The sequence below is a fragment of the Myotis daubentonii genome, chromosome 7, assembly GCF_963259705.1.
Source record: "Myotis daubentonii chromosome 7, mMyoDau2.1, whole genome shotgun sequence".
Taxonomy (NCBI): domain Eukaryota; kingdom Metazoa; phylum Chordata; class Mammalia; order Chiroptera; family Vespertilionidae; genus Myotis; species Myotis daubentonii.
The window spans coordinates 39,761,530-39,788,887 of record NC_081846.1 but is presented as its reverse complement, the minus strand read 5'-3'; the positions used below and the strand labels follow the sequence as shown (position 1 = coordinate 39,788,887).

Sequence of the window (27,358 nt, the reverse complement as noted above, 5' to 3'; positions counted from 1 at the left end):
CAAATACAATAAAATAAAGCCTTCTTTTTTTAATTTGGCAAAAATAATATTCTGCTTAAGCAGTGACCTGGGGCCTATTTGTTCCTACCTGGCCTGAGTCCTTAGCCCAACCCCCCCAGGGTCCAGGATGGGGAGTTAGGGGAACAAACCTGCCTAGGCCCATGGGGCACAGTTCCCCCACAGCATCCCTGCTGACCCTCCCATGCTGATGTCCTGCCTGGTACACTGCAGCCCTATGCGAAGGCCCCTCAGTAGGAGACAGCACACACCTCAGCCTGGTGGGCGGTGTGGGACTCAACACCCAAAAGTGGCTTTTAATTTCAATATAACCATTTAATTAAAGTAGTTTATTTTTAATAAGTGAGGATGGATAAGATTGCTGGGGAACATAGAAATTTTGTGTGCTATGGTCCAGATGGAAATGCAGGCAGAAGAGCCAAATAGAGAAATCAGTGCATGAAATAGCATCACCTAACAGTTCAGAACACAGACTCAGGAGTGAGATGACACTACCTATCTGTTCTTTGACAATTTCCCTAGCCTCCCTGCCCCTTAATTTTCTCATTTATAAATGTGGGTAATAGTGGTACCTTTCTCCTACGGTTGTTTTGAGGATTACATTATTTAATCAAGTAAAGCTCTTAAACATATGTCTGACACATATGAAATAAATCTTAGTAGTTATTGGAAGACAGAAAAAAAGGTTGGAAGTAAAGACAACTATCAAAATGGCAATTGCTTGTTATATGTGATGAATTGGATTTGACGCTAAACTCCCAGGGACAGGAGACAGGCCTTTTGTAGCTCTCCCGTCTGGTGAGGGGGTGGAGGTCCCTGTCCCAGTTCCACAGGCACCTGTGGGAAGTGCGTGGCCACTCCCAGAGTCAGCATGCCAGCAGCAGGCCTGGGCCCACCTGGGGAAGGAATGGAGCAGCAGTTCTCAGCCTGTGTTTTGTGGCAGTTAATCACCTTCTCACTTTCACAGGTGTGCTCCCAGTATTACAAAGCATAACATTCTATGTTTTCTTCAGTAGATGTGGGTGTGGTCAATGTCTGCCACAGTGAATGTTGAACTAAGTTTATGCTATGAATTGGCGGAGAATAAGAGTCGATGTTTCCAGTTCAGAGGCAGAGGTAGCCATCCTAAAGGGGAGTTAAGTATTTTCTTGCTCTTTGCCTTTTGAGAGAAGCTCAGAGGGGGCAGATGCAAACAGTGACAGAGCTAAAGGGCAGTGTGATGCTTTTGGTTGACATGGCAGACATCCGTGACATGACCGGGAGAGTTGTTTTTTTTTAAAATATATTTTATTGATTTTTTACAGAGAGGAAGTTAGAAACATCGATGAGAGGGAAACATTGATCAGCCGCCTCCTGCACACTCCCCACTGGGGATGTGCCCGCAACCAAGGTACATACCCTTGACCGGAATCGAACCCGGGACCCTTGAGTCCACAGGCTGACACTCTATCCACTGAGCCAAACTGGTCAGGGCAACCGGGAGAGTTTTAATTCCCCTCATCCCCAAAAGAATAGTGAGGTAAGAGCCCTTTTCTAATATTTATTCCCTCTTCTCAACTAAAAGGCGTGGAGGAAAAGAAGATAATCATAAAATTATTTTACTACTATAGAATGGCAGAGACTTGGGGATAACGAAGAGGGTGGGAAGATAAACTATTTCCTAAAATTCTCATATTAAGCTTTTGCCTAAGTAATTGTTGGTTAGTAAGTAAATTAAATATTCTTTAAAATATACTGGCCCCATCAGCAGATACGTGGATTAAAAAACTGTGGTACATCTACACAATAGAATACTAGGCTGTGGTACAAAAAGAAGGAATTCTTACCATTTGCAACAGCATGGATGGAACTGGAGAGCATTATGCTAAGTGAAATAAGCCAGTAGGAGAAAGATAAATATTACATGATCTCACTCATTTGTGGATTATAATGAACTACATAAACTGATGAAGAAAAACAGATCCAGAGATAGAGAAGCATCAATCAGACCGTCAAACCTCAGAGGGAAGGTAGGGGAGGGTGAGGGAAAGGGAGAGAGATCAACCAAAGGACTTGTATGCATGCATATAAGCCTAACCAATGGACACAGACAACTGGGGGTGAGGGCCTGAGTGGGGGAGGATGAGGGAGCAATGGGGGGATAAGGACATATATGTAATATCTTAATCAATAAAGAAATTTAAAAAAATAAAATGTACTGGCCAGGGCTTGTGTGGCTCAATTGGTTGAGCATCATCCCATACATAAGAAGGAGGTGGGTTCAATTCCCAAGTCAGGGCACATACCTAGGTTTCAGGTTTGATCCCCAGTCCAAGCGCATGCTGGAGCCAATCAATCGATGTTTCTTTCTGTCCCTTCCTCTCTCTAAAATCAATCAATCAATAAAGATGTGCCTGGGCTCTACCGATGAATTGCTATTTATTCTGATAGATTTGACTATGTAATTAATAGAGAATAATATTTCCACTTAGCAGTTATTTCTTACAATATTCATGGCAGACATTCATTAGACAAATCAGAGGCCTTGCAATTGCCATAATTTTGCAGAAGTAAAATAAACTTATTGTGCTAAACATAATTATGGTTATTTTTTCTTCAATGGAAAGCATTGTATTAAAATTGCTGTTCTTGTTCCAGAGTCTAAATTTCTGTTTATGTCTGAAAAATTCAACTAAGTAATTGATCTATTTTATTAATAGAAAAATGTGACTCTACTTGTAACTTGAAATATATACACAGTGTGTGTATATATACACACACATATATATGTTGTCAGAAATATTTTAAAAAATGGAGGAAATCGTTTGCTGCATAGCAAATAGAAAGTAATAAAATTGTTGTTAATGTTGTTTTCAGAGCAGAAACTAATGAGAAAGGAGGGGAAGGGATTTGAGAGAATATGGAATTTTGACCAGAAATTAGAGACCAAGGTTCTCAGTCCCAATTTAGAAACTTAACTGGAAAATTAAGTTTCAGATTTCACCTGTGGAAATGAGAGTTCTAACATCTCATCCAGTCATCTCGCCGAGTGTCTGAGGATTTAGTAAAAGCACTCTATAAATATACGGCACTGTTCATCTAAAGATGGTCTTTGGGGGCCCTATTCTCCTTTGATATCAACATTTAGAGTCTCCTATTTCAAAATTTACTTTTTTTATTACATAAGAAATATATAAATATATTATCATCATAAAAATACAATCGCTACCATAATATCTAGAAAAGAAAATAGAAGATACTTGACTCACCTTTCTCTAAATCTGCCTTTTTCTTTTGTGCTGTCACTATAAACACTTGGATAAGTTTTCTTTCAGATATTTTATAAACATATATATATATATATACATACATATATATATCATGTATATGAAATATAATTTTATTTCATATAGTTTAGATCAAAGTTTATTTCTAACTCACAAATTTATCTTATTAAAACAAAAGAAGGGTTTTTCCCCCAAGAAATATGTGACATATTAACAGGTAAGAGATTGATTATGAGAGGATAACAGAGTGCAGGACAGGAGGGATGGATTTTGTATGCACAACGAGGACAGAACCCATATACAAATGAATGTGTTTCCGTTGTTGTAGTCATGAACCCCCATTGTGTTAACAAATGGGAAATAACACCTCATGGCAGCCAATCTGAAATATTCTCTCTGTGATGAGTACCGCTGGCAGATCTGCCAAGATGCGCTGATTCTCTGTGTGATCACATAGATTTCATTGGTCACAAAGAGAGAAAAGCATATGATTGTACTGAAAACGATGACAGTGCTGCCAGCCCAGAAAATCACAGCTCAGGCTCCGCGATAGCGGACTATCACACCTGCCACTTGACAGGTGTGCACTAAAATTTATGAAAAGCTTTCCTAGCCAAGCCATCGCGCTCCTGAAAAGAATGGTGGATGCCTTGAGCCTTGACATTTATTACAGCTTTGCCAGCATATCTGTCTTGTAGAGTGTGATTTGAAAAACGATATGTCTAACCATGATCTTAATAAGCTCATTTGTCCCAGGATCTCATTGTATTTGTGCTTGCTGATAGGAGATGAGAGGGCCAACAATATAAATAACCCAGGCTTCCTTGTGAAATGGCTCCACTTATTTCAATATGGAGACAACCTGATCTTTAAGATTGCCAGTTGCCTGTACCTAAGAGAGGCATCACAGCGCTGCTCTGGGACGTTTCACACTGACGCTCCAGTCCTTTAAATAACCTTAATTTCAGTCAACTTGGTCAAAAATATTGAAATTCAAGTGTGAGAGAAATATGTAGCTGATGATAAAATTCACAAATATTAGCCAGGAAAGATATATCTTTAAATATATTTTGAAAGAAAACCTTACTGTTTCGCTATTAACCACCAATATATAATGATTCAAAGCACTTTGTTTTCTTATTTTTTTTAATCAAAATTCTGTTGGAGGATAAAGATGGGACAAGTATCATAGCCTGTTGATTCAGGGTGAGCAAGAGGAAATGGAACAAATGCTTACAACCAGCTCTCTAAGGCAGTACCTTGGTTAGCACACACATTTCTCCATTTTCAGTGCACTTTGCTCTGGATAAGTGTAAGCCTGAGCCATACCACCTATATTTGAAGACATTTAGTTTGATAAATGTGCTTGCCTATTAAAATGCAATACTCATTTAAGTGGGGATAATAAAATAGTACTTTAAAAAGCACTATTATGTTATCAGGACAAACAATATTTCATATCTATGAAGGACCTAGGCCTTTCTTTCTCTGCTCACTGCTATTAAAGAAATATTTAATAAAACTCTTACTTTTTTTTTTACATCTAATGTCATTATTTCAGCCAGTTTGTTTATCCTTTTCTGTCCATGTTTGTGCCTTCTAGTCTTAGTCATCTTGAGGATCAGCCCTCCTTTACTTTAAATAAGTAAATAAAACAAAAATATTGAAAAGATCCAATCTAAAAAAAAATAAAGAACAAAAATATAGCAACAGAAAGGAAGTATTTTAGAAGACTGTAAAGGGGAAGAAAACAATGTAAAGTCCTATTGAAAAAAATTTCTAAAATATCAATGAAATGAAATGGAAAATTATATAAAAGATATTAATTGCTACAATTAAGTTAAGAAACAATTGTGACAGAGCTATTGCTGTGCGCATAGCCATGGAGGAAACTGAAAACACCATCAGAATTTTAAGTTACCTTGAAAACATTGGATCCAAAACAGGATAGTTTTACCAGGGAGTTCTTTCATCTTTTCCAAAGGATCGAAGATCGCCTTGGTAAGTTCTAGTACAGGGGAAAGGATGAAAAGTTTACACGATTCACTTAATGTTAGTCTGATAATTAAACTTAATAAAGATGTACACAGAAAGAAACCCCTACCAGTCTTCTGGAATATACAGGAATAAGTATGCAAAAGTCCAAAATAAATATATGTAACTTGAGTCCAACATAGTATTTTTTAAATGCACTTTTATAGGACTATAAAGATGACTTACTACTAAGAAATTAGTAACACAGTTATATTAATTGATCAAAAGATGAAAAACATGCCCTGGCCAGTGTTTCTTAGTGGTTAGTGTGTCAGCCTACACACCAAAGGGTCCCAAATTCTATTCAAGGGCATGTACCTGAGCTGCACATGTGGGAAGCAACCATTGATGTGTGTCTCTCACATTGATGTTTTTCTCTCTCTCCCTCCCTCCTTCCCTTCCTTCCACTCTGTCTAAGATCAATGGAAAAATACCCTCGGGTGAGGATTAACAACAACAACAAAAAGGAAAAACATTGTTTTAACCTCAATTAAAATACTAAGAGCATATGATTACTTATGAAGTTCATTTTAAAGTTCAGCCAAATTCTGCCTCTTTCAAAAAGCATTCCTTGTTTTGCTTTTTGTTGTTGTTTTTGGCTGAAAGCAATCACTATTTTGAACTCTCATACCACTGCATTTATTTCTTATTTATGACACTTTTCACATTATATTGTGTATTATAAATGTGTATTTATCTCATCTGTTTTACTTAGCTGGAATTGCCAAATCGAGATTCTATTGTATGTATTTCTTCTCTCTCATAGAACCCAGGTAAGAATAGTTTCCTCATAAATGTAGTTTCTTCTAATCTTAAAGTGCTTTTCTTCCTTTCTCTCTAATTTTGCTCTTTTCATAATATCAGGGACTGGACCGATTTTTATCCTGTACTCTGGATCCTAATGACCAGTTACGGTGAAATAGGAAAAAAAACACACACCTATCCCCATTCTTTTAATTTCTAAAACAGTGCTGTGTTTTCTCTCCAAAATTGTGTGTCACAATGATGAAATTCTCATTTATTGCACAGATATTATTCTGTCTTTCTTAGAAAATAAAGAAATATTAAAGAGATAAAGGGAAGTCCCAGAGCAAATTTCTAAAAAAATTTTCTTTAGTAACTCACTACAATTAAAGGGTTATGGTGATGAGGTTAAACAGAATTAGTTGAAGCAAGCAAACATCACTCATAATGTGTTATAAGCTAAGTAAATATTGTTAGGTAGACTACAGGCAGAAACAGCTTAGTTCCAGCTCTTCTTCCAGGTACAGCATGTCCTTTGGGAGAAGTCAAATGGAAATCTAGTAGTAAGCAAACTCAGTGCCTGGCAAGGCACACACAGCACAGGGGAAGGGCAGGAACCCTCCAGGGTAACCTGTCATCTTTCTAAGAATTCACAGGAGGACTCACTAAGCTGTTGCAGAAGCAAAAGATCAAATATGTGGCTAACCCAAAGAGAAAGCCTGTGTGTGGCGGGCTTTTCTCTGAGATAATTTTTTATTTGATTGATGGTCTTGCCTATATTCAGGGAGATGCTTTCCTGAACCTAAAGGATACCTCTCCAGAGAGATGGGGCCCTCTGTGCCTTATTCATAAAAGTAAAAAATAAAAGAAAGAGGCCAGATTAAATCACACAAAAAGACTGCAAGTATTTATATACTTAGTATGTAGTTAGAAAATAGATTCAGGTCAAGGTATTTTTAAATGTCTATTTCAGGATTTTAGATGACAAAACGTTTCATTTATTCTTGGAGATATGTGCATCACAAGACTTTTTATGAGGGGTTCATAGCAGATCACAAGTCCAGAAATTATTTCTATCCTTTAGGTATCAAAAATTCCAACATATATTTTCAAACATGAAATTAAGATTAAGAACAAGTTTCTATCTTACTTTCAAAAGGAAAATTCTGAAAAACTTCTTTCAGATGGTCGTCTCAGTTAACTATTGTAATAGTTACTCCAATAAAAAGAGGGATTGAACCAAGGAAGAAGAACCTGGAATCAGAGGATCTTACATAGGAGAGTGGCAAAGAGAATCCTCGTGGTGGTAGTGAAAGGAAAGGAAAAGGGCCAGAGATGTGTTCTAGCAACAGGTTAGTACTGATTGGAGGCTAGGGATCTAGAGGTCTAAGAAGATGAAATTAAGAGAATGGAAGATAATATAGGGACAAATTAGAAAACTAAGCAAAAACTAAAACACAGTTATTAATTGGGAGATGTTATAAAGGAAAGAAAGTGAAATGGTTTTAGACTGCATGGCTCAGCTTTTAATATTTACTTATTCATAATTACATTGAAATGGAATGCTGATCTAACCAAGAATTATAATAAATTGGATGCTAGATGGACAGAAAATATGTGAGTGAGGGAGAGAAATGCTGAAAAAGCTAAATCCTTATCATCCGTAGTTCACAGAAACTTTTTTTAAATGGCTGTATAAGCCTATTATTTTGAAAATGGTTTAAGAATAAAACACTCAAAGATTTAATAGTAATTGGAGCAAAACTGGGGGTGTAAAGGGGGTTTGGGGGACAGTTGCTTTTCATAAAACTTGGAGAACTGTTGATACATTTTTCTACAAGAATTATAAAAGAATAACAACTTTGGTAACAGTGAAAGAAAAAAGTAAACATCGTAAAAGATTTGGTGAAGGGGCACCGGCACATTACATACCCTAGGGCAGTGATGGCGAACCTATGACACGCGTGTCAGAGGTGACACGCGAACTCATTTTTTGGGTTGATTTTTCTATGTTAAATGGCATTTAAATATATAAAATAAATATCAAAAATATAAGTCTTTGTTTTACTATGGTTGCAAATATCAAAAAATTTCTATATGTGACACGGCACCAGAGTTAAGTTAGGGTTTTTCAAAATGCTGACACGCCGAGCTCAAAAGGTTCGCCATCACTGAACTAAGGACTGTTTGTTTCCCCCATGTCTGCTGTCCTTTTCTTCTGCAGTAAGGAAATTTTTAGTCGATCTCCTAGTAGCCCAGAATAAAGGCCATATTTGGTAGCCTCTATGCAAGTGGTACAGCCATGGGACATTTCTGGCCAATGACTTGGAAGCAGCAGTGTCCTATAGCAGTTTCAAACCCTAAGACACTGTATATGTGCTCTTTGCTTTCTTCATCTTCATTCCTCCCTCAGTCTCTATTCCTATCCCCATCTTGCACCTAAGAACATGGTTGCTACTATCCAGGACCATAAGTGGAGTAATAAACACAGGGGCACCCTCTCTGACACAGGAGAGCATCTTATCTGTCCTGGACCACTCATCTTCTAAAAGTATTAAACAACAGTTACTTAGCGTTTCTGATACAGTTGCAGTTAATCCTAACTAATAAGCACATTTTGCAATATTAAACTTGTGGTTCAAGATTTAAAGAAAAAACATGAAAAGAATCAATCATCACATTAAAATAACATAATTAATATGAGACAATAACAACATAATTCTGAAGCCACTATAATCACAAAGATTATTAGAATAAAATGAAAAGAATAAAAATGGTCAGGTAAATATGACTATGTGATTAATGATGCATTGCAGACTAATAGGTTAAAATACAACCAATGGGTTGTAGTATATAATTATTATATAAATATGTATATTAAATGTAAAATACATGTAATGAAAGAACAAAAACTCTTCTTGGGCTGAAAAAGTGCAAATCAGCTTGGACCAAAAAAAGGAAGAAGCAGTCCTACCATTTCCAAGTCTGAGTTCAGAAACGAATAAGGCTAGCTCTAAAGTAGACAGGAGCCACTGTTTCTTCTAAGGTGATAAGAATGTAAAATGCCAAGACCATGCCCTCTTTTACTAACTACTGTCTTCTCACTAATGATTCGATGTCCCAGACCACTTTGCCACCCACGTCTATTACTGGGGATACAAAATTGTTGAACCATCCTTGTCGGGCTTCAGCACACAATCCCGAGTTAACACAGTTTCTTCAGTCCCACCTCACAAACAGTAACCAATTCAGCACTGATCCCCTGGCCCCTTATCTCCTCCTCAGAATACTTCTGTGGGAAACCAAGTTTATAAAGGACTTTTCTCTCTCTTGTATGAAGATCAGCATTCCCTGATTCTTCTGAAGTGCCTCCTCTTACTCTGAGTCAATAAGTGTGATTTTGTGGGACTACAAGCTTCTTCCTGTCTTTGGCTGATTAGACTTTAGTAATATCATTACATATCTTAAAGTGCCAGCTTTATTATGTACTAGAGGCCCGGTGCACAAATTCATGCACAGGTGGGGTCCCTCAGCCTGGCTGGTGATCGGGGTGATCAGGGCCATCTCACCCAGTCCCAATCGGAGCCAATGGGGGCTGGCCGGCCGGGGAGGGACCAAGAGAGGTTGGCCGGTTGGCCCGGGAGGGGCCGCGGAAGGGCTCCAGGGCATGTCCAGCCCTCTTGCCCAGTCCTGATCAGCCAGACCCCAGCAGCAAACTAACCTATTGGTTGAAGCATCTGCCCCCTAGTGGTCAGTGTGCATCATAGCGACTGGTCGACTGATCGGTCGGACACTTAGCATATTCCACTTTTATTATATAGGATAAAAACCTTTCCTTAAGATAAGTTCTAGATAAATTAAAAATGAAATATTTAATGAACTGAAATCATAACTGTAGTAGAAGAAAATATGTATGATTATCAATGTAATTTTTCTTTCTAACAAGATTTTTTTAAAAGTAAATTTATTGGGGTGACATTGGTTAATAAAATTATATAGCTTTCAATTATACAATTCTGTAATACATCATCTGTATGTTGCATTGTGTGCCCACCATCCAAAGTCAAATCTTCTTCTATCACCATAGATTGACCTCTTTTGTCTCTTATACTCCCCACCTTTTCCCTCTGGTAACCACCAGTCTGTTGTCCGTGTCTATGAGTTTTTGTTTGTCTTGCTTGTTAATTTGTTGCTTTCAATTTTATATCCCACATATGAGTGAAATCATATGGTTCTTGATTTTTTGCTGTCTGACTTACTCGGCTTATCATGATATTCTCGAGATCCATTCATGTCGCAAATGGCAGCATTTTATCTTTTCTTATGGCTGAGTACTAGTCCATTGTATATATGTACCATATCTTCTTTTTAAATTTTATTTCAGAGACCAAGGGAGAGGGAGAGAGAGATAGAAACATCAATGATGAGAGGGAATCATTGATTGGCTTCCTCCTGCATGCCCCCCACTGGGGATTGAGCCCTCAACCCGGGCATATGCCCTGACCAGGAGTCTAACCGTGACCTCCTAGTTCATAGGTCGATGCTCAATCACTGAGCCATGCTGGCCGGGCTGTACAATGTCTTCTTTATCCAGTCCTCTAGTGGAGAATACTTCGGTTGTTTCCCTATCTTGGCCATCATGAATAATGCTGCAATAAACAAAGGAGTGCATATATCTTTGCAAATAAATATTTTCAAATGTTTCAGGTAGATACCCAAAAGAGGGGTTGTTGGGTCATATGGTAGCTCCATTCTTAATTTTTTGAGGAACCTGCATACTGTTTTCCATAGTGGCTGTAGCAGTTTACATTTCCACCAGCAGTGAATGAGGGTTTCTTTTAGTTAGGATCTTTTTAAAACACTAATGTCAGAACCCTCAAAGAAAACTATTGCCAGATTTTATTAAATAAAGCTTTTAAATTTTACGTTAGAAAAAAAAGAATAAGAAAAATTAAAGGACAAATGAAAAATTTATAAAAACATTTGCAACATATATGCTATAAAAGAACTGATATGTCTAGTCTATTAAAAGACTTTTAACAGTAAAATTTTTAAAATCCATATCTTTACTAAAAAATAGACGAAGGATCAAGTATGAAATTGGTTTGAATAAAATATTGAAAATTCTAAAATTCACTAGTAATCAAGGAAATATAGATAAGAACAATATAATGGGTTGAATTGTAATTCCCAGAAAGATATGCTGAAGTACTAGCTCCTAGTACTTGTGACTGTGACCTTATTTGGAAATAGAGTTTTTGCAGATGTAATCAAGTTAAGATGGGGTCATTAGCGTGGGCTCTAATCCAATGCGACTGTTGTCCTTATAAGAAGAGGGAAATTTGGACACAGACACACAGGGAGAGTATCCTGTGACAATAGAGGCAGAGATTGGAGTGATGTGGCTGCAAGCTCAGGAGCTGCTCGAGATTGCCGACCATCAGGAGAAGCCAGGAAGAGGCAAGAGAGGATTCTGTCTTACACATGTCAGAGGAGCATAACTCTCTGGAGTGTGACGTCTAGCCTCCAGAACTGTGAGACAATACATTTCTGTTGTTTTAAGCCCCCAGTTTGTGGTGCTTTGTTATGGCAGCCCTAGGAGCCTCATGCAAACAGTTTTTCAACTTTCAGATAAGTAAAGATTAAAATTACTTGCATACATTTCATGCAAGATAAAGTGGAAATTAGTCTAATATTTACCTGTAGCACTCTGGCATAAATAAAATTTATATATATTGAACTTCCAGCTCTATTTCTGGGAACTCATCCTAAAAATGAGTGGAAAAGTGGGAGTGGGGGAGATAAATAATGAGTATAAAAGGTGGTGTGTATAATAATGTAAATTTGAGAAGAATATCTGATATTAGCAGGTGGTTAACTACAATGGACTATAATACCACCCTAAAAATTTAAAAAGAAGATTTATATTGATTGAAATGTAAATTTGATACATTTTTAGTGTAAAATATACAAAGAATCCCACCTATGAAACACTTGAAAAGATAAAATTGGCCTAGCCAGTGTGGCTCTGTGGTTGAGTGTTAACCTATGAACCAGGAGGTCACGGTTCAATTCTGGTCAGGGCACATACCCGGGTTATGGGTTTGATCCCCAGTGTGGGGCTTGTAAGAGGCAGCTGATCAATGATTCACTCTCATCATTGATGTGTGTATCTCTCGCTCCATCTCCCTCTCTGGGATCAATAAAAATACATTTAAAGAAAAGATAAAATCCAAAGTTAATAGTGGTTATTATCTGCAAGATAGAATACAACTACATTTTTATTTTGTCTCATTCCCTCATTCTGTAAAATAGCAACTATGCACTTTTTGATTACATGTCAATTATTGATTCATTATTTTAATAAAAATAATTCAAATCATATACTTTTCCTTTAAAGTCAGTTTATTCCTTTAATTTTTCCCAATTAGGATACTTAAGACAATATTAATTATGTTTTCTTCAGGGAAATTAAGATTAAAATTAGTAAATAAATCTGGCCAATAAATTGAACAAGCAGTTTCACAAGGTATAATTTTATTTTGTCTCTCACAGTCTCTTTAAATCTAATCAGGGGTTATTGTCCCTACCTTGACAACTGGATACAATTTTTTTCTGATTACTCTTTGGTAATAAAAATCACGCATACACCAAAATCTCAGTTCAGTAATTAAAAATGTCTGGTCCAGTCCTAGATAATAATTAAACTTTTGAGACTGACTGCAGGCAGGATCTCAATATGGGAAAACTGATTTCTCCTCTCTCTTTCCTCATTTGTTATGGCGTTTCTACTTTGCCTTCAGGTTGCTCATGGGAGAAATTTGGAGGGGAAAAATGGGAGAGGGAGAGGAGCAGGACAGGAAAGTTATTACATAATGGGTTCTTTCCTAAGACACTTGGTGCTCTGAGGGCCTGGCCAATTTTAAAGCTGCAATTTGCCCTAACCGGTTTGGCTCAGTGGATAGAGTGTCAGCCTGTGGACTCAAGGGTCCCAGGTTGAATTCTGGTCAAGGCCATGTACCTTGGTTGCGGGCACATCCCCAGTAGGGAGTGTGCAAGAGGCAGTTGATCGATGTTTCTCTCTCATCAATGTTTCTAACTCTCTATTCCCTCTCCCTTCCTCTCTGTAAAAAATCAATAAAATATATTAAAAAAAATAAAGCTGCAATTTACTGATTATGAATGTTTCCAACATATATTTGGTTTTTTTTACCCATGGATGTTATTTGGACAATAAATGGACTTCTCCTAATGGACAGTTATAATATGTCCTTTAAAAAAAAGATTTGTATTCTTAAATCTTTAGACTCATTTTAATCTTAACATTTTTCATTCTGATGTTTGAATTTTATTTGATATTCCTGATATTAAGTCCCTTTTTTGCTTCCATATAGCTAAGTCTAGTCCAGATCTGCTCTTATCTGGAGCCCTGCCCCTTTTCCTACTAATGTTCAATGACTCTATCACTTTAGTCTTCTCTTTTCACCCTTCTCATTCCCTGATAGTTTAGATGGTAATAATTTGTCTTTCCCTTCCTGGACCTCTCCTTCAGGAACAAATCACCAAGCTAACTTAATACAATTGATATGTATCCCTAACAACCATCAAAATGCTAAATGATTAAAGAACTGGCATTCATTTTTGGGTAGGTCAAATTATAAACAAAGGCTCATTGGCTATGAAATAAGTTCAGGAAACATTCACAGTACTGTGCTGGAAACTGAGGGTACAAATATTATACTCTTAAGGCTCTGGTAAGAATTGTACCATGTACAAGGCCAGAGGTAAAAAGAAGAGAAATAGAAAACTGTGGCTGGAGCAGAGAGGAATTCATTTCTTTTTATTTGGAAAAAAGGGGAAAGCTTTAATGTCAGAAATGTCACTTCAACACTGAGTCTTGATGCATAGGGTTGAGTAGTGTCTCAGTCAGGGTTCTACAGAGAAACAAAATATCTGACCCAGTCAAGTTAAGACATAAAATTAACCATTATAAATAAAGTTCAAGGGTAAAATAGAAGAGGAAGGGGAAGATAAAAGCATGCCTGATGAAGAGATTAGTGTAATTTGGAGAAAATGGCTGGATGTTTAAGGGTCCTTAAGTTACTTTGCAAAAGAGTTGCCCTAGGTTGTTACACATGTTAGTTCTTTTGAATCAAGGAAAAAATAAAGTTATGGCTCTCTAAACATGATTGCAGTGTGAAGTATAACTGCTCTGAGTATCTGAACAGTCAATGAAGCAAGAAGACCTTTTGTTGGGTGTAGGGGGCATAACATTAGTAAAAGAGTTTGCAAATATTGCAAACACAGTTATTCATCTGCCTCATTAGGCAGCCAACAGTTAACTTTTACTTATCTCGAATTGACTAAGGTAAATAATTTACTCAATAGGGTTTTCCTTCAATGATTCTCTTCAACATGATAATAGGTCAGAAGTTTATAGATTCTTGAGCATGTTCTTATTATTATGCAATACTAAACAGGGACATCATCAAAAGTTTTATCAATAAAATATCTACAGGCCAATGTAAAGTGCTAAACTTCAGAAAAATGTTTTCTAAAAAAGAAGTAAACTAAGTAGTCAGTCAGTAAATGTTATAGACAAACTTAGCACCATGAATCCGATAGAAGATGCTTATTTTCTGTCTCCCTGTGTAGAATGCAGGCTCCATGAAGACAAGGATTCTTATCAATTTTGGTTAATGCTGTAATTTCCCAATGCCTAGAACAGTTTCTGACTCATTATATATGCTAATGATTATGTTTTGGATGAATGAATAAATTTATTTCACTCATTATAAAATCTCTGTTGACATTTTACATGCTAAATTATGAATGTAGTATTTTGGATTTTTCATTTATTATACAACATAGGAAATTATTCAGTTCTTTTAAAGTTTTGTAGTTTCAAGTTTTGCAATGCTGCTTGGTATAAAAAATGTTTCAGAGAGGGAAACTATTTCTTAAAATTTAATAAAAAATTTAGAAATATTCTAAGAAAATCAAAATATGGTAGAATTTTTCTATCTCGCCTAATGACTTGGGTATTGGTGCAATAATTAGGAATTTCATTAGTAACCACATGGCCAAACGATATCGCTATGGACCTTTAATTTGCATTTTTATTATAACTCTACTTCTAAATTGTATGCATTATGTTTGATAATTTGTGTACTGTCTAAAGAACTAGAAAATACTTATTTCATTTGTGAATATATAGCTTGAGGTAGAACCTAAATAGTATGAGCATTCCAAATTTAAAATGTATTAAATCACTAGATTATTAACGATGATAAGAACAATACCATGTTATTTGCTTCATTTGATGTACCTCTTACCAATTTCCAAGTACCTCTATGGGAGAACCTCTCACTAGATGGGTTCGGTGAAATTTTAAGAAATGTGCCATTTGAAAGTTAGTTGTGTCTCTATCAGGGTTAAATTGCTAAGTGTAGGGTAGACCTTATACTTCACAAAAAGTGAGAACTTCTCTCAAATTCTGCCATCTCCATAACCAAAACCATCTTAAATATAAGGCCACGAGGTTGTGACTAATTTGGGGAAAGCATAGCAAGATCAAATACGGCATAGGGGAGAATGGCCCTTGCAGCCCATTGACCTATAGATCTGGTCAGTGGGTAGGAGGCAGTGAATTAATAGAGGGAAGTTGGGTTCTCCTGTGAGAAAAACACTCAGCAATGATAGGAAATGAAATACAGTACCTCCCACCACTTCCCCATGTCCCCCACAAGGAATATGGAGTTTGGGGTACAAAATATTCATTAGGGATCAACTCTTATGAGAAGAAGAATGGTGAAGCAGGATTGGCAGGCCAACGGGGCAGGGAGCCTGGAGGTGAGTGTTAACCTGTCAGAGTAAAATGGCTGGGATGTATGTATGGGCCTTATTTGGTCACTGGATGTGGGCCGTCCTGGAAAAGGTATGATCTCCCATACTTCTCTGGATCACTCACCCTTGAGTAGCCAGCTGTCATGTGAAACAGCCCTCCAGAGAGGCTCACATGGTGAGAAGGACTCTCTCCAGGGAGGGACTGAGAAGCCACATCAGTGAGCTTCGAAACAGACTCTTCAGGTCCTCACACAGTACCTTTGGATGAGATTTCAGCCCCGTTGACTTTGACTACAACCTCACAAGTGATTTAGAGCTAGAGGCTCCAGGCTAAGCCATAGCAGATTTATAACCCACAGAAATCTGAGATAAAATTCTTGCTTTAAGTTGCTAAATTTGGTGGGTAGTTTGTTATTAGCAATGGATAACTCATACAGCTGGGGCAAACCCTGAAATCAGCAGGTCCTGCCCTGGAGGAGGATCTGGGTGGTGCATCTCCTTGTCTATCATTGTTCCCCCTTTCTTTCAATTGTATCCACTTCTCTATCCATGTTAGGGAGTAGCTCCTCTAGGGATTCTGATGGGCCTCTTTTCTGAGGGGAAATTTAAAAGAGGTAGGTTAGCAGAATCAACATTATCCCCGCTGCTGCAGATGATCTTAGGGCCACAACTGCTACATTCTTTCTCCTGGAGCCCTCCTTTTATATACCTTGTACCTTCAACAACCATCTCTGCTGGTCTTGGTGGTTTATCTGGTAGCATTACCAGACTCTCATCCCTGAGGGGTCTGATCTCTAGTTTGCTATGCTTTTCTCTTGCCTGCATTGCTGTCTCAGTCTGTTCTGACAAGGGCAAGGGAGCACCATGTAGCCCCCAAGTGAGTCAGCTCGGTCCTTCATGTATTTCCCCCAGCCCTTATTGTGTGATAGCAGTTCTACCTCTTCTTGATGATCCAATTCAGTTATTCCTGCCAAGATCTTCTTGCCCCAGATCCTCAGACAGCATCATAACTTATAGGACATTTGTGGAATCTTCTGGTGAAATTATCACCCTAATTTTAGACCAGGACCTTTAACCTGAAGAGCTCAGAGTTCCCCATGGATCTTTGGTTACCACTGTAAATAGGGAAGCTCCTGCTTCTGCATTTTGGTTCCTGGAACCCTGAATTCTTCCTACCAGAGACACAGTACTGTATAAAGGTCTTTGATTCAGTGTGAATACTGTGTCCTGTAGGATAGCACTCCATCCACATACAGTTTTGGCTCTGACCTGGGCTGCAACTGTTCATTCAAAGGACATTTAAAAGCTCTGTTTGGCAAGCAATATTTGGATAGTGTGGCTTGTAATATAACTAATGAATGTCATGGTCATGGCCTACAGTGGCACTTTCTATGTTGTAAAGTAGTCTCCTGGTCTGAGGAAATGTTATGCTGTTGGATCAAGTATTTCATCATCCCTCAGATTGGGGGGAAAAAAAAAGGAAGAAAGGAAAGAAAAGAAAACCATTGTGTGGAATACATGTTATATCTGGTCCTATGAATATAAACTAATGGTCCTTCCAGGATGGAAATGGTTCATGTAGCTGGATGGACTCCTTGAACTTTGTGCCATATTAGGGGCTCCACATTGATTCTGTTGTTGGCAGGTTGGAAAGTCAATAGCTATACTGGCCTTGAAAAGTGGGAGTCCATGATTTTGGCATATTCATGATCTAATTTTCCTCTTCCTTTAGTTGGTCATATAAGATTTCCCATACTTCTATTACAAATGAGCTCAGGGAAGGGTATTATATAACAGTAGTTGATTCCAATTCTTATTATGCTCATTTGCAGATGTACCATTTTTTACCTTACGATAATTTGAAGGTTCCTGGATTCTCAGTACCTTGTTTGGTGTGTCTTACAGGACTCAACTCATGATAGTCAGTCTGGCCATATGTTCCTTTCAGGCATTCTATCTTACCTACAGCCCTGTAACATGCCAGGAGTTATTTTTCAAGAGATGTGTGATTCTAGACTGCAGATGACAAGAAAGACCTCGCCAAAAACTTCAGGGGACCCACTTTTATGATTCTCCCATTGAGACTTGCCATATGGCATCTCTTTCCACCAGTGACACCTCCCACACCACAGGGTGGATCAAATCATGTCGTCCAAGTGTGAGGGCTGCTTGTATTGCTTCTGAGACCTGTGGTAGAGCTCTTTTATGCTCTGCAATCCACTGAAAGCTGATAGTCTTATTTCCCTGGATATCAATGTGGAACATACTGATCCCAGAGAAAGAAGAGGCCCATCAACCCAGTGCTTCTTTATCCATGGTGAAATGCACAAGATGTGAAAACTTGTTCTTTACTTTGAAGGGGATGTCTTGGTACACTTTGACCATTAGATTCCTAAAAATTGATGGTTGTGGTTGCCCTCTGAATCTTAATAACGTTTATTTTTTTCTCCCAGAGTGTATTTAACTTATCAAGACCTCAAACATGCTAGCCATCTCTTGCTCATCTGGCCCAACCAATAAAAAGTGACCAATGTAATGAATCAAGTGGTATTTTGCATGATGTTCAGATGATTCTGCACACATGAAAGAGAGCCAGAGAGTTACATAGTCCTGAGACAAAACTCAAGACTCTCCTTGCCTCTCCCATTTCATTTTCCTTTATCTTTCACAGTATTTTCTCCCAATACATCTTTCCCACTTATAATTCCAATTTAGCACCCATTTTTCAGAGTACCTGAAGTGACACATGACCCAGCTCTTCCAGGGAGACACTGACATTTTGGGTCTCCAGACATCAATGCCAACTCTGACTTCTTGTACCACATGGATATCCAGAAATGTCTGCATATCATCTCCTTTGTACAAGGTGTAGTTGTCTGAGTAAATGCTGATAGGTTCCTTTGGAGAAAGAATGGGGGAATCATTACTGTGTAAACTTTATGTGTGCAGGGTCCTCCCTTCTAAGGATCTAGCCACCTCTTCAGTAATTGTATTATGGGCCTGGGAAATAGCTCAAGTCTGAAAATAAACAGTGGATTATGGCTTTTTTATTGGGATAACAGTCTTCAGCCCTCTGGTCATTCATGCTTGATTTCTTCTGCTATTACAAATTGAGAAGTACCCTTGTTGACTACCTATCTCTCTGACCCTTGGAATGTTGTGTTCTATTAACTATTTCCATAACTCTTTGTAACGCAGATTCCCTTGGCTGCTATTCTGACATACTTACTCATTACAATGATTGCAACTCCTTGGCTTCTGGAGGTTAAGTGCTGCTACCTAGCTCTGTGGTTTTAGAGTCCTATTATCGCTTTTGCTAGCTATCAACAAGCCAATGTACATAGCAACTTTTTGGGGGAGCTGTCACCACTGCATTCCTATGGCCTTGATAGGTAGTATATCTTCTGCGCATTACTATGGAACATCATTATGTGGTGGTTCTTCCATCCTTACATGAGATATTCATTCCTGAGCCTCTGTCCCCTTTCTCCACCGTCTGCCATGACAAGTTTGGCATTTCAATTTCACTCAGAATGAGCCTCTAATTTTTTCATGCTTCTAGAAGCCATCCTAATAGAAAATTCACACTGTCTCCTAGGGTCTTTGCCAGGGGATAGAGGGCTGCAAAGTCAATAGACTCTTGCATATCCAATTTTACATTCTTGTCCAGCTGATCAAAGATCCTTTGATTCCACTTCTATGCTTATTCCTCTGGCTTTTCTCAGTTCACATTGGATAGGAATTACAGCAACTTTGGGAGGTTCCTAACAAATCCACACATTTCTTCAACCTACACATAATAGACCTGCATTGGCTTAGTGTTTAACCTTCTACAAAATAAAGTCATTCGTAATATTAGGTAGTGGGCTTAATATTCAACTTTCTCTGCCCTCCCCTCTGCCATACTTCTTTGTATGTGTTTAACCAAAGAGTTTCACTGACTTTCATACCTGGATTTTAACTCACTGTCACTCACCCTTTCCGTAGAGCATAAATGGAACTTAGAAATAAATATCCAATCCTGTTGTCTTTATAGCTATTATTTCTTCCATATATCTCAAACAGTAATAGGCTGCACCCACCAGTGAATACTGATACACCCACCTAATTCACCTCCAGTGAAAATTTTAACAGCTGGTTATCACTTTGTGCTGTTGGTGCTCCACCTCATCATTGGTGGGGCATTCCTTGCCGGCTGGGCATCAGTGAGCTGGCTTCAGACAATTTTATTGCCTGCCTTCTCAGACCACTCCTAAGAAAAAACCATCACTCCTGACACACTAAGATGGAGTCTGAGATGCAAGATATTTATTGGGGATCGACACCTATAAAAAGGAAGAAGAAAAAGCAATACTGGGAAGAAGAAAAAGCCCAAATGTAAAGCAGCCCAGCAAAAGCATAGCCCGCTGCATAGGAAGTTCTGGAACGAGCATTGCCCATCAGTGTCCCATGTCAGACCAAAATAGTTAGGTCTTTATATCCTGGTTCATTCAGTGACTGCATGTGGATTGCCCGAGAAGGGTGAGATCTTGTGTCAGGCAACTCCTTACAGTTGAGGCTGACCCCAAAAGCTCTGTGAGCTGGAGGCCATCTGCTCACCATATTCCCTGCAGCTGGGCAGCCTGTTTTTCTTTGAAGGGAAATCTGTGTTGCACATGTCAGTGTGTACACAGGAAATCTGGACGGTTAACCAGAGCTCAATAGCCAAGTATTAGGAGATGGTTCCTTTGAGACCCGAATTTACTCCTCACACAGGCAACCTGGCATTAAGGTAAGGGTTGTATTCTGGAAACAGTGGTTGAGTTTATGAACTCAAAGCATGGGATTAAAATCCAGATTGGCTAAGCACTGAGTACTGTTAACCTTCTGTACCACTAGAAGTTGCATTATCTTCAAAGCAATCACTGATCTGAGCAGATATATGGGCCAGCAAGGTTACTGCTGAAGCCAATGGATAGGAAAGCATTAAAATTTTCAGAACAACAATTCTGTAATATACTAAAGGTCATTGCATTGCACTCTTTAAATTGGTGAATTGTAGTATATGTGAATTGTATCTCAATGAAGTTTTTAAAGTTTTTTTGTTGTTGTAGAACAAGTTTTCATCTCTTAATAGCCAAAAGAACAAATGATTCCCAATCTGGCTTTCTGGGGAAGTTGTTACAGGCTCAGGTAATCACCTCACTTCTTATTCATACTGAGTAAGCCTTCCAGTTACACAGGGTGGAGCAAAAGAAGTTTTACAGTTGTTAGTATGGAAAATAATACAATAAATAATAATATAAGAATAAAATATGTGTCTTACATACTCATAACTGTAAACCTACTTTTGCCCCACACTGTATTGTACAAAGGCTCAGGTAAGGTGAAGAGAGAAAAGATACTAGGGGACCTGCTATTTTTGGCACTTCTTTCTTTAGGAGAGAGTTTTCCAGCAACTATTTAAAGTATTAAAACAGATGTTACATTTATACCCTGCACTGGCAAAGAAGGCTAATACAAGTACACTTGTTTATATGTTAGTCTTTTCTAAAGAACTTCCTTGGAAAGTTGGTCTTTTCCAGAATGGCTTCCAAGAACCTATTATGAGCTCCTTGAGAATAGTGAAATCATTGACAGGTGCTTTAAGACTGTTTATTCATTCAGTCATCATTCATTCAAAACCACATTTCTATGTGTCTACTAAATTCTGGATGTTATGCTAGCTACTATGAATATAGAATTGATTGGGTTTTCCTGCTTTAACTGCAAGAAAGATACAAGGACTTAGAATTATGTACATTTTGTTGTATTCCACAATACATTCCTCGAGATAGCTATGGGGACAAAAAGATAATAAAATCTTTTTGCTTTTTTATTTAAACCACTTGTAATAAAATTCATGCTTGCAAATATTTTATTTGGCTTACAAAACTTATATGGCTTCTTAATAGTATTTACTTTACTTTTCCTTTCTCTTGCCTTCTTTTCCAGTCTCCTGGGTTCTTTTAGTTCTCCTTAAGAAACACAAAATCTACTTATAGAAAAATATATCAACCCAGGTACACACTATCATGACAACACCAAACTAAGTAACCAGAAGGCAAGGCAAAAATATTATCCTAGCAATGGCTTCTGATTAACTCCGCATTGAATTACTGTTATCTTTAGGAAAGAATGCATGCAAAACACAACAACAAGAGCCTGGCACCAAATGTGCTCCCAATACATTTAATGGGAAATAGTTGTAAATGTTTGGGGAGTGGGGAGGGGGGGATAGGCCGGGGAGAGGGCAGGGATTCTGATTTTGTGTCTGAGAAGATGTGTTAGAATGGGAAAGTGTTAGAATGGGAAAGTGAAAAAGTGTTAGAATGGGAAGAAAATGTATAGATCTACCATCATTTGTATTGTAAGAAACACCCTATTTCTCATGGAGGCAGAGGCATTCTAGACTTGTTGCATAAGAACACAGGATTTGAACCATTGAAGGGTTTTGGCTCTACACCAGGCTCACCATATAACCCCTCACAACCATGTATAGAGCTGCCTTTGTCCAGGTTGGCATAGACGCAGATGGCCTGTGCCAGCAGTGGAAGTAATTCTTATTAGAAATTTTACAAAATGACTCAGACCTGGCCCTAACCAGATATATCTAATTTCAGTTCCAATGTTATTTGTGATCTAAAACTTTGCATCAATTGCTTCAACACTAAAAGAATAATTAGCAATAGCTTTTTAGATAGATGTTAAAGTACTCTTACTCCAGAAGGCACGTATGATTTATTTTTCTTTTCTTATTGAATATGACCTGCATTTAATAAAATCTATTTCTCCTCCAGTCCTGAACCACAGATACAATACTTGTGCAATGCAGTATAATGTGGCTTGCAGTCACCAACGGCCAAAAATAATGCACCTCAGTCAAACACTGTGATCAGGTTGCCTGTTGCATATGGGCTGTTGTGAATGAACCAGCCTGACACCAGCTACAGGCTATCGCTATTCACAGGCTCAGCATACTGGGAAGGAAATGCCAAGATGTCCTTGGGCAAACCAACAGGCCAAAGCTGGGATCTGTGGCCACTAGATCATTATTTATTATGAAAGTTTAATGGATATAGAAATAGATTAGATATAAGAGAACGTTAGTTAATGACCACATATACCACTTCGGAAATTAGTATTAATTGTTATATTTATGAAAGTTTTATAAAAAGGATATTCTGTTTTGCCTCAAGATCTTGCAAATAGGTTGTGTCTGTTGCCTAAGGTTGTGGGAGCAGAAGTGAGTCCGTATCTGGTCCTTCTCTGAAGTCACAAAAATCCCAAGATAACAAATGTAACTTAAGAGCATATTCTTGCTTTTTGTGATCATTATTATCAGATAGGATTTCGTGATAAGTATTGGGACATATACGATTATTTAAAACTAGGGGCCCGGTGCACGAAATTCGTGCACTGGGTGTGTGTGTGTGGGGGGAGTGTCCCTCAGCCCAGCCTGCCCCCTCTCACATACTGGGAGCCCTCAGGCGTTGACCCCCATCACCCTCCAATCGCAGGATCGGCCCCTTGCCCAAGCCTGACGCCTCTGACAGAGGCGTCAGGCCTGGGCAGGGGACCCTCATTTCCCCCCATCACTGGTTCTGCTCCCAGCCCAGGCCTGATGCCTCTGGCCCAGGATTCAGGCCTGGGCAGGGGACCCCCAGACCCCTCCGATTGCTGGCTCTGCCCCTTGCCCAGGCCTGATGCCTCAGCCAGAGGTGTAGACCTCCATCACCCTCCGATCGCCTGATCGGCCCCTTGCCCAGGCCTGACGCCTCTGCCAGAGGTGTCAGGCTTGGACAGGGGACCCCCATCTCCCCCTTATCACTGGCTCTGACCCCCGCCCAGGCCTGAGGCCTCTGGCCCAGGAATCATGCCTTGGCAGGGGACCCCCATCTCTCTCTGATCGCTTGCTCCACCCCCCGCCCAAGCCTGACGCCTCTGACCCAGGCTTCAGGCCTGGGCAAGGGGACCATCATATCCCCCCAATCCCCGGCTCCGCCCCCCCCCCCAGGCCTGATGCCTCAGCCAGAGGAGTTGACCCTCATCACCCTCCGATCACCAATCACCGGATCGGCCCCTTGACCAGGCCTGAGGCCTCTGGCAGAGGTGTCAGGCCTGGGCAGGGGACCCCCAGCTCCCCGCAGTTGCAGGCTCCGCCCCTGCCCAGGCCTAATGCCTCTGGCCTAGGCGTCCGGCCTGGGCAGCGGGAACCCGCAGCTGCAGCGGCCCCGCGATCGTGGGCTCCGCTTTAGGCCCAGGCAAGGGACCCCTAGCTCCTGGGACTGCCAGCTTCGACCGTGCCCAGCTCCCATCGCTGGCTCCACCCCTACTTCTTGCTGTCACTGGCCAGGGCCGCCTTTGCCCTGCCCCCCAGCTCTTAGCTCCCCCCTGGGTTTCCGATCACTGTCAGTGGCAGGGGGCTTCTTCCTGCTTTCCCTTTCGCCTCCCTGCATTGTGCCTACATATGCAAATTAACCGCCATCTTGTTGGCAGTTAACTGCCAATCTTAGTTGGCAGTTAATTTGCATATAGCCCTGATTAGCCAATGAAAAGGGTAGCGTCGTACGCCAATTACCATTTTTCTCTTTTATTAGTGTAGATATGATTTACAACATATTGAGGACAAACTTTATGAAAACAACTCTTCTTATATTTTCTACATAATCATCAAACACATGATTTGTAGCTCCTGAGTATGGTTTCCCCCATTGTCTGATTACTTGGTTAGCCTGGCTGGGGAAGAAATCATTTATTGAATGTGATGGGGCCTTGGCCTGTTCGCAGAGACTCTCGCTTTGAGGAAGATGGCTTTCCTTCTGGATGTGGTAAGTAACTTGCTTACAATGTTAATATCGCAACTATTTTGAGGATAATAACTATTTAAAAGTTGAAGGGAAAAAATTCAAACTTAATCTCATACCTTTTAGATGATCACGTCTCCTAAGTATTTAAGAAGTAGATATTTAAAAAGTTGTTAGATAAACGTGCTTTACATACCTTTCTGGTTCACTGGAAGGATTATTATGTGTTCCAGTATTTTCTGTTCCAGTTCATCATTAGAAGACATACTGAACTGTTTGCTGTCATGTTGCTATCTGGCTAGAACTTCAGTATATGAGCTTTAGAAATGGTGAGTTAGAATTTCCGCTACCTGGATTGTTTTGGAAGGAGGGAAATTAAGATATTTTAAACGTTCCAGATCCTTAAGACAACTTGTCATAACATCACTTTTCTGTTTCTACTTTTAATTCATCTTTAGCCTATTCCATTAGACAAAGTTTCCAGTCTTTTTCTGGCTTCAGCCCCAATTTGTTTTCATGTTGCTCCCTCTTACTGTTCTATCTCCCTTTCCCTTTGTCTTCAGCCCTGATCTCAACTCTATTCTCACCCTCGCTCTCCCACCTCCCTTTTTGGCCTCATCCACAATTCAGAACTTTTCAGGATTAAACAGACCTCAAAAATGCGCGAGAACTAGGATTGAGAATATCTGCTTTATCCTTTAAAATAAAACCAGCAGAACTTGGGAAAAGGAAAAAGAACATTTTTTTTTTGCCCAATGTAGTTGCCATTTATATTTTTATTTCACCTTCAAATACAGTGAAAAGTTAATGCTGCTATTAGAAAAACAAATGCTATTTCAAAATTTCTACCTGTTACATTGGTAAATTCATGCTAGTTAAGCTTCTATCAAAATAATGAAATAATCCCAAGCCTGCACTACGCTTTTTGGAAGCGTTTTATGATTGTCATACTGTTTGGAGACTATTAACTGCAAATTATTCTTTGACCTTCTTACAATGTGTTAGTGTATTTTTTTATTGTAAACCAATTAAGAAAATTTTGCTTTAAACTGCACCTTAGATAAAAATTTAATTCTCACGAGAAGACAGAGGAAAATCAGTTTTTTTTTCTATATTAATCAAAGGTGAATTGTAGGAAGTCACTTTCCAAATGATTACATGACCCAGTTGTTTAGAAACCTAGATATTGAGAGATGAGCTCTGAGTGATATTAGATACTATTAATTTAAAAATAAAACATCAATATTGCCAGAAAAATCTCAAGAAGTCACACTTTAGATTTTTTTTTTTCTACAAACAATGAAGGCTTTGGCTTAAAGAATGTTTTGCTACAAGGATTGATGGTTTTACTTTTCATTGTGTGTTTCTAGACTGAGTTTATAGATGGTATATTTATAGGCTGTAATATGAATAAAGTGAAATGACACCCCAATTGTAAGCTAACCTTTTAGAATATGTATTACTTAATTCTAATTCTTAATGTCAGAACAGTTGATCACTTATCCTACTGACATTTTATTAACTTTTATAGTCACTTATTGAAATAAGTTTTATTTTGTTGTGTTTTTCCAACTCTGAAGCAAAGATTTATTCTAACTGTCCTTTATTTACAGTTCCTCACCTCTAGTCTTGATGTGGTAGAAACTAGATAAAGCCAGATTCTCACTGTAATTTTCATATTTTTGTAAAACTCCTCCCACATCAACTGCTGATCACTGAAATGTTCAAACCATGGCCCTAACTGGTTTGGCTTAGTGGATAGAGTGTCGGCCTGCGGACTGAAGGGTCCCAGGTTCGATTCCGGTCAAGGGCATGTACCTTGGCTGCAAGCACATCCTCAGTAGGGGGTGTGCAGGAGGCAGCTGATCAATGTTTCTCGCTCATTGATGTTTCTAACTCTCTATTACTCTCCCTTCCTCTCTGTAAAAAATTAATGAAATAAATTTTTTTAAAAAAGAAATGTTCAAACCATGTTTTACCTAATGGTCACTCAGAGTCCTTATTTAAGTTAAAGCCATGCTTATGTGTAATAATGGCAAAAATTAACACTGTTCTGAATGTATGACAGTTCATAGACAGGTGAAACATGCTAACTAGCCGTTCACATATTTTCATTGAGCACAATGCCCAAAAGGTCAGATTCGCATCTGATGAAAAAGCATGAAGCTTATTGAAAATCCACAATATTTCAATCTTCTGGATCCTAAAATCACAGGGATCTGGCAAGCAACCATTTTGCAATGGGACCACTGGAGCACTATAAAGTTTCCCATATATGATGTGTATTTTTCATGTTCATGAGCACCTGTATCTCATGGCTGAAAGGACTTAGTCAAGGGTTGGAGGACTGTTGAGGGAGCCCTTTAGTGGGGTGGGTACGCACTCATGTTTTGGGGTTAACAAAACAAGTTCTCTGACTCTGATACCTTGGTTACCTTATGTAGCCTCTCTGTGTCTTGGTTTTCTCAATTATAAATAAGAATGTAATAAGTGAATCTTACAAGGCTAATATTAAATGAGATAATTCATGGAAAATGCTAAGTACAGTGCCTTCTCTCTCTCTCTCTCTCTCTCTCTCTCTCTCTCTCTCCCTCCCTCCCTCCCTCCCTCCCTCCCTCCCTCCCT

At 38.9% G+C, this 27,358-nt stretch overlaps 1 pseudogene; it reads right to left on the bottom strand.

Moving 5' to 3' along the window:
* Positions 1 to 10,355, bottom strand: part of LOC132238834 (small ribosomal subunit protein eS6-like) — a 28,148-nt pseudogene extending 17,793 nt beyond the window's left edge.
* Between the last annotated feature and the right edge of the window lie 17,003 nt (positions 10,356 to 27,358).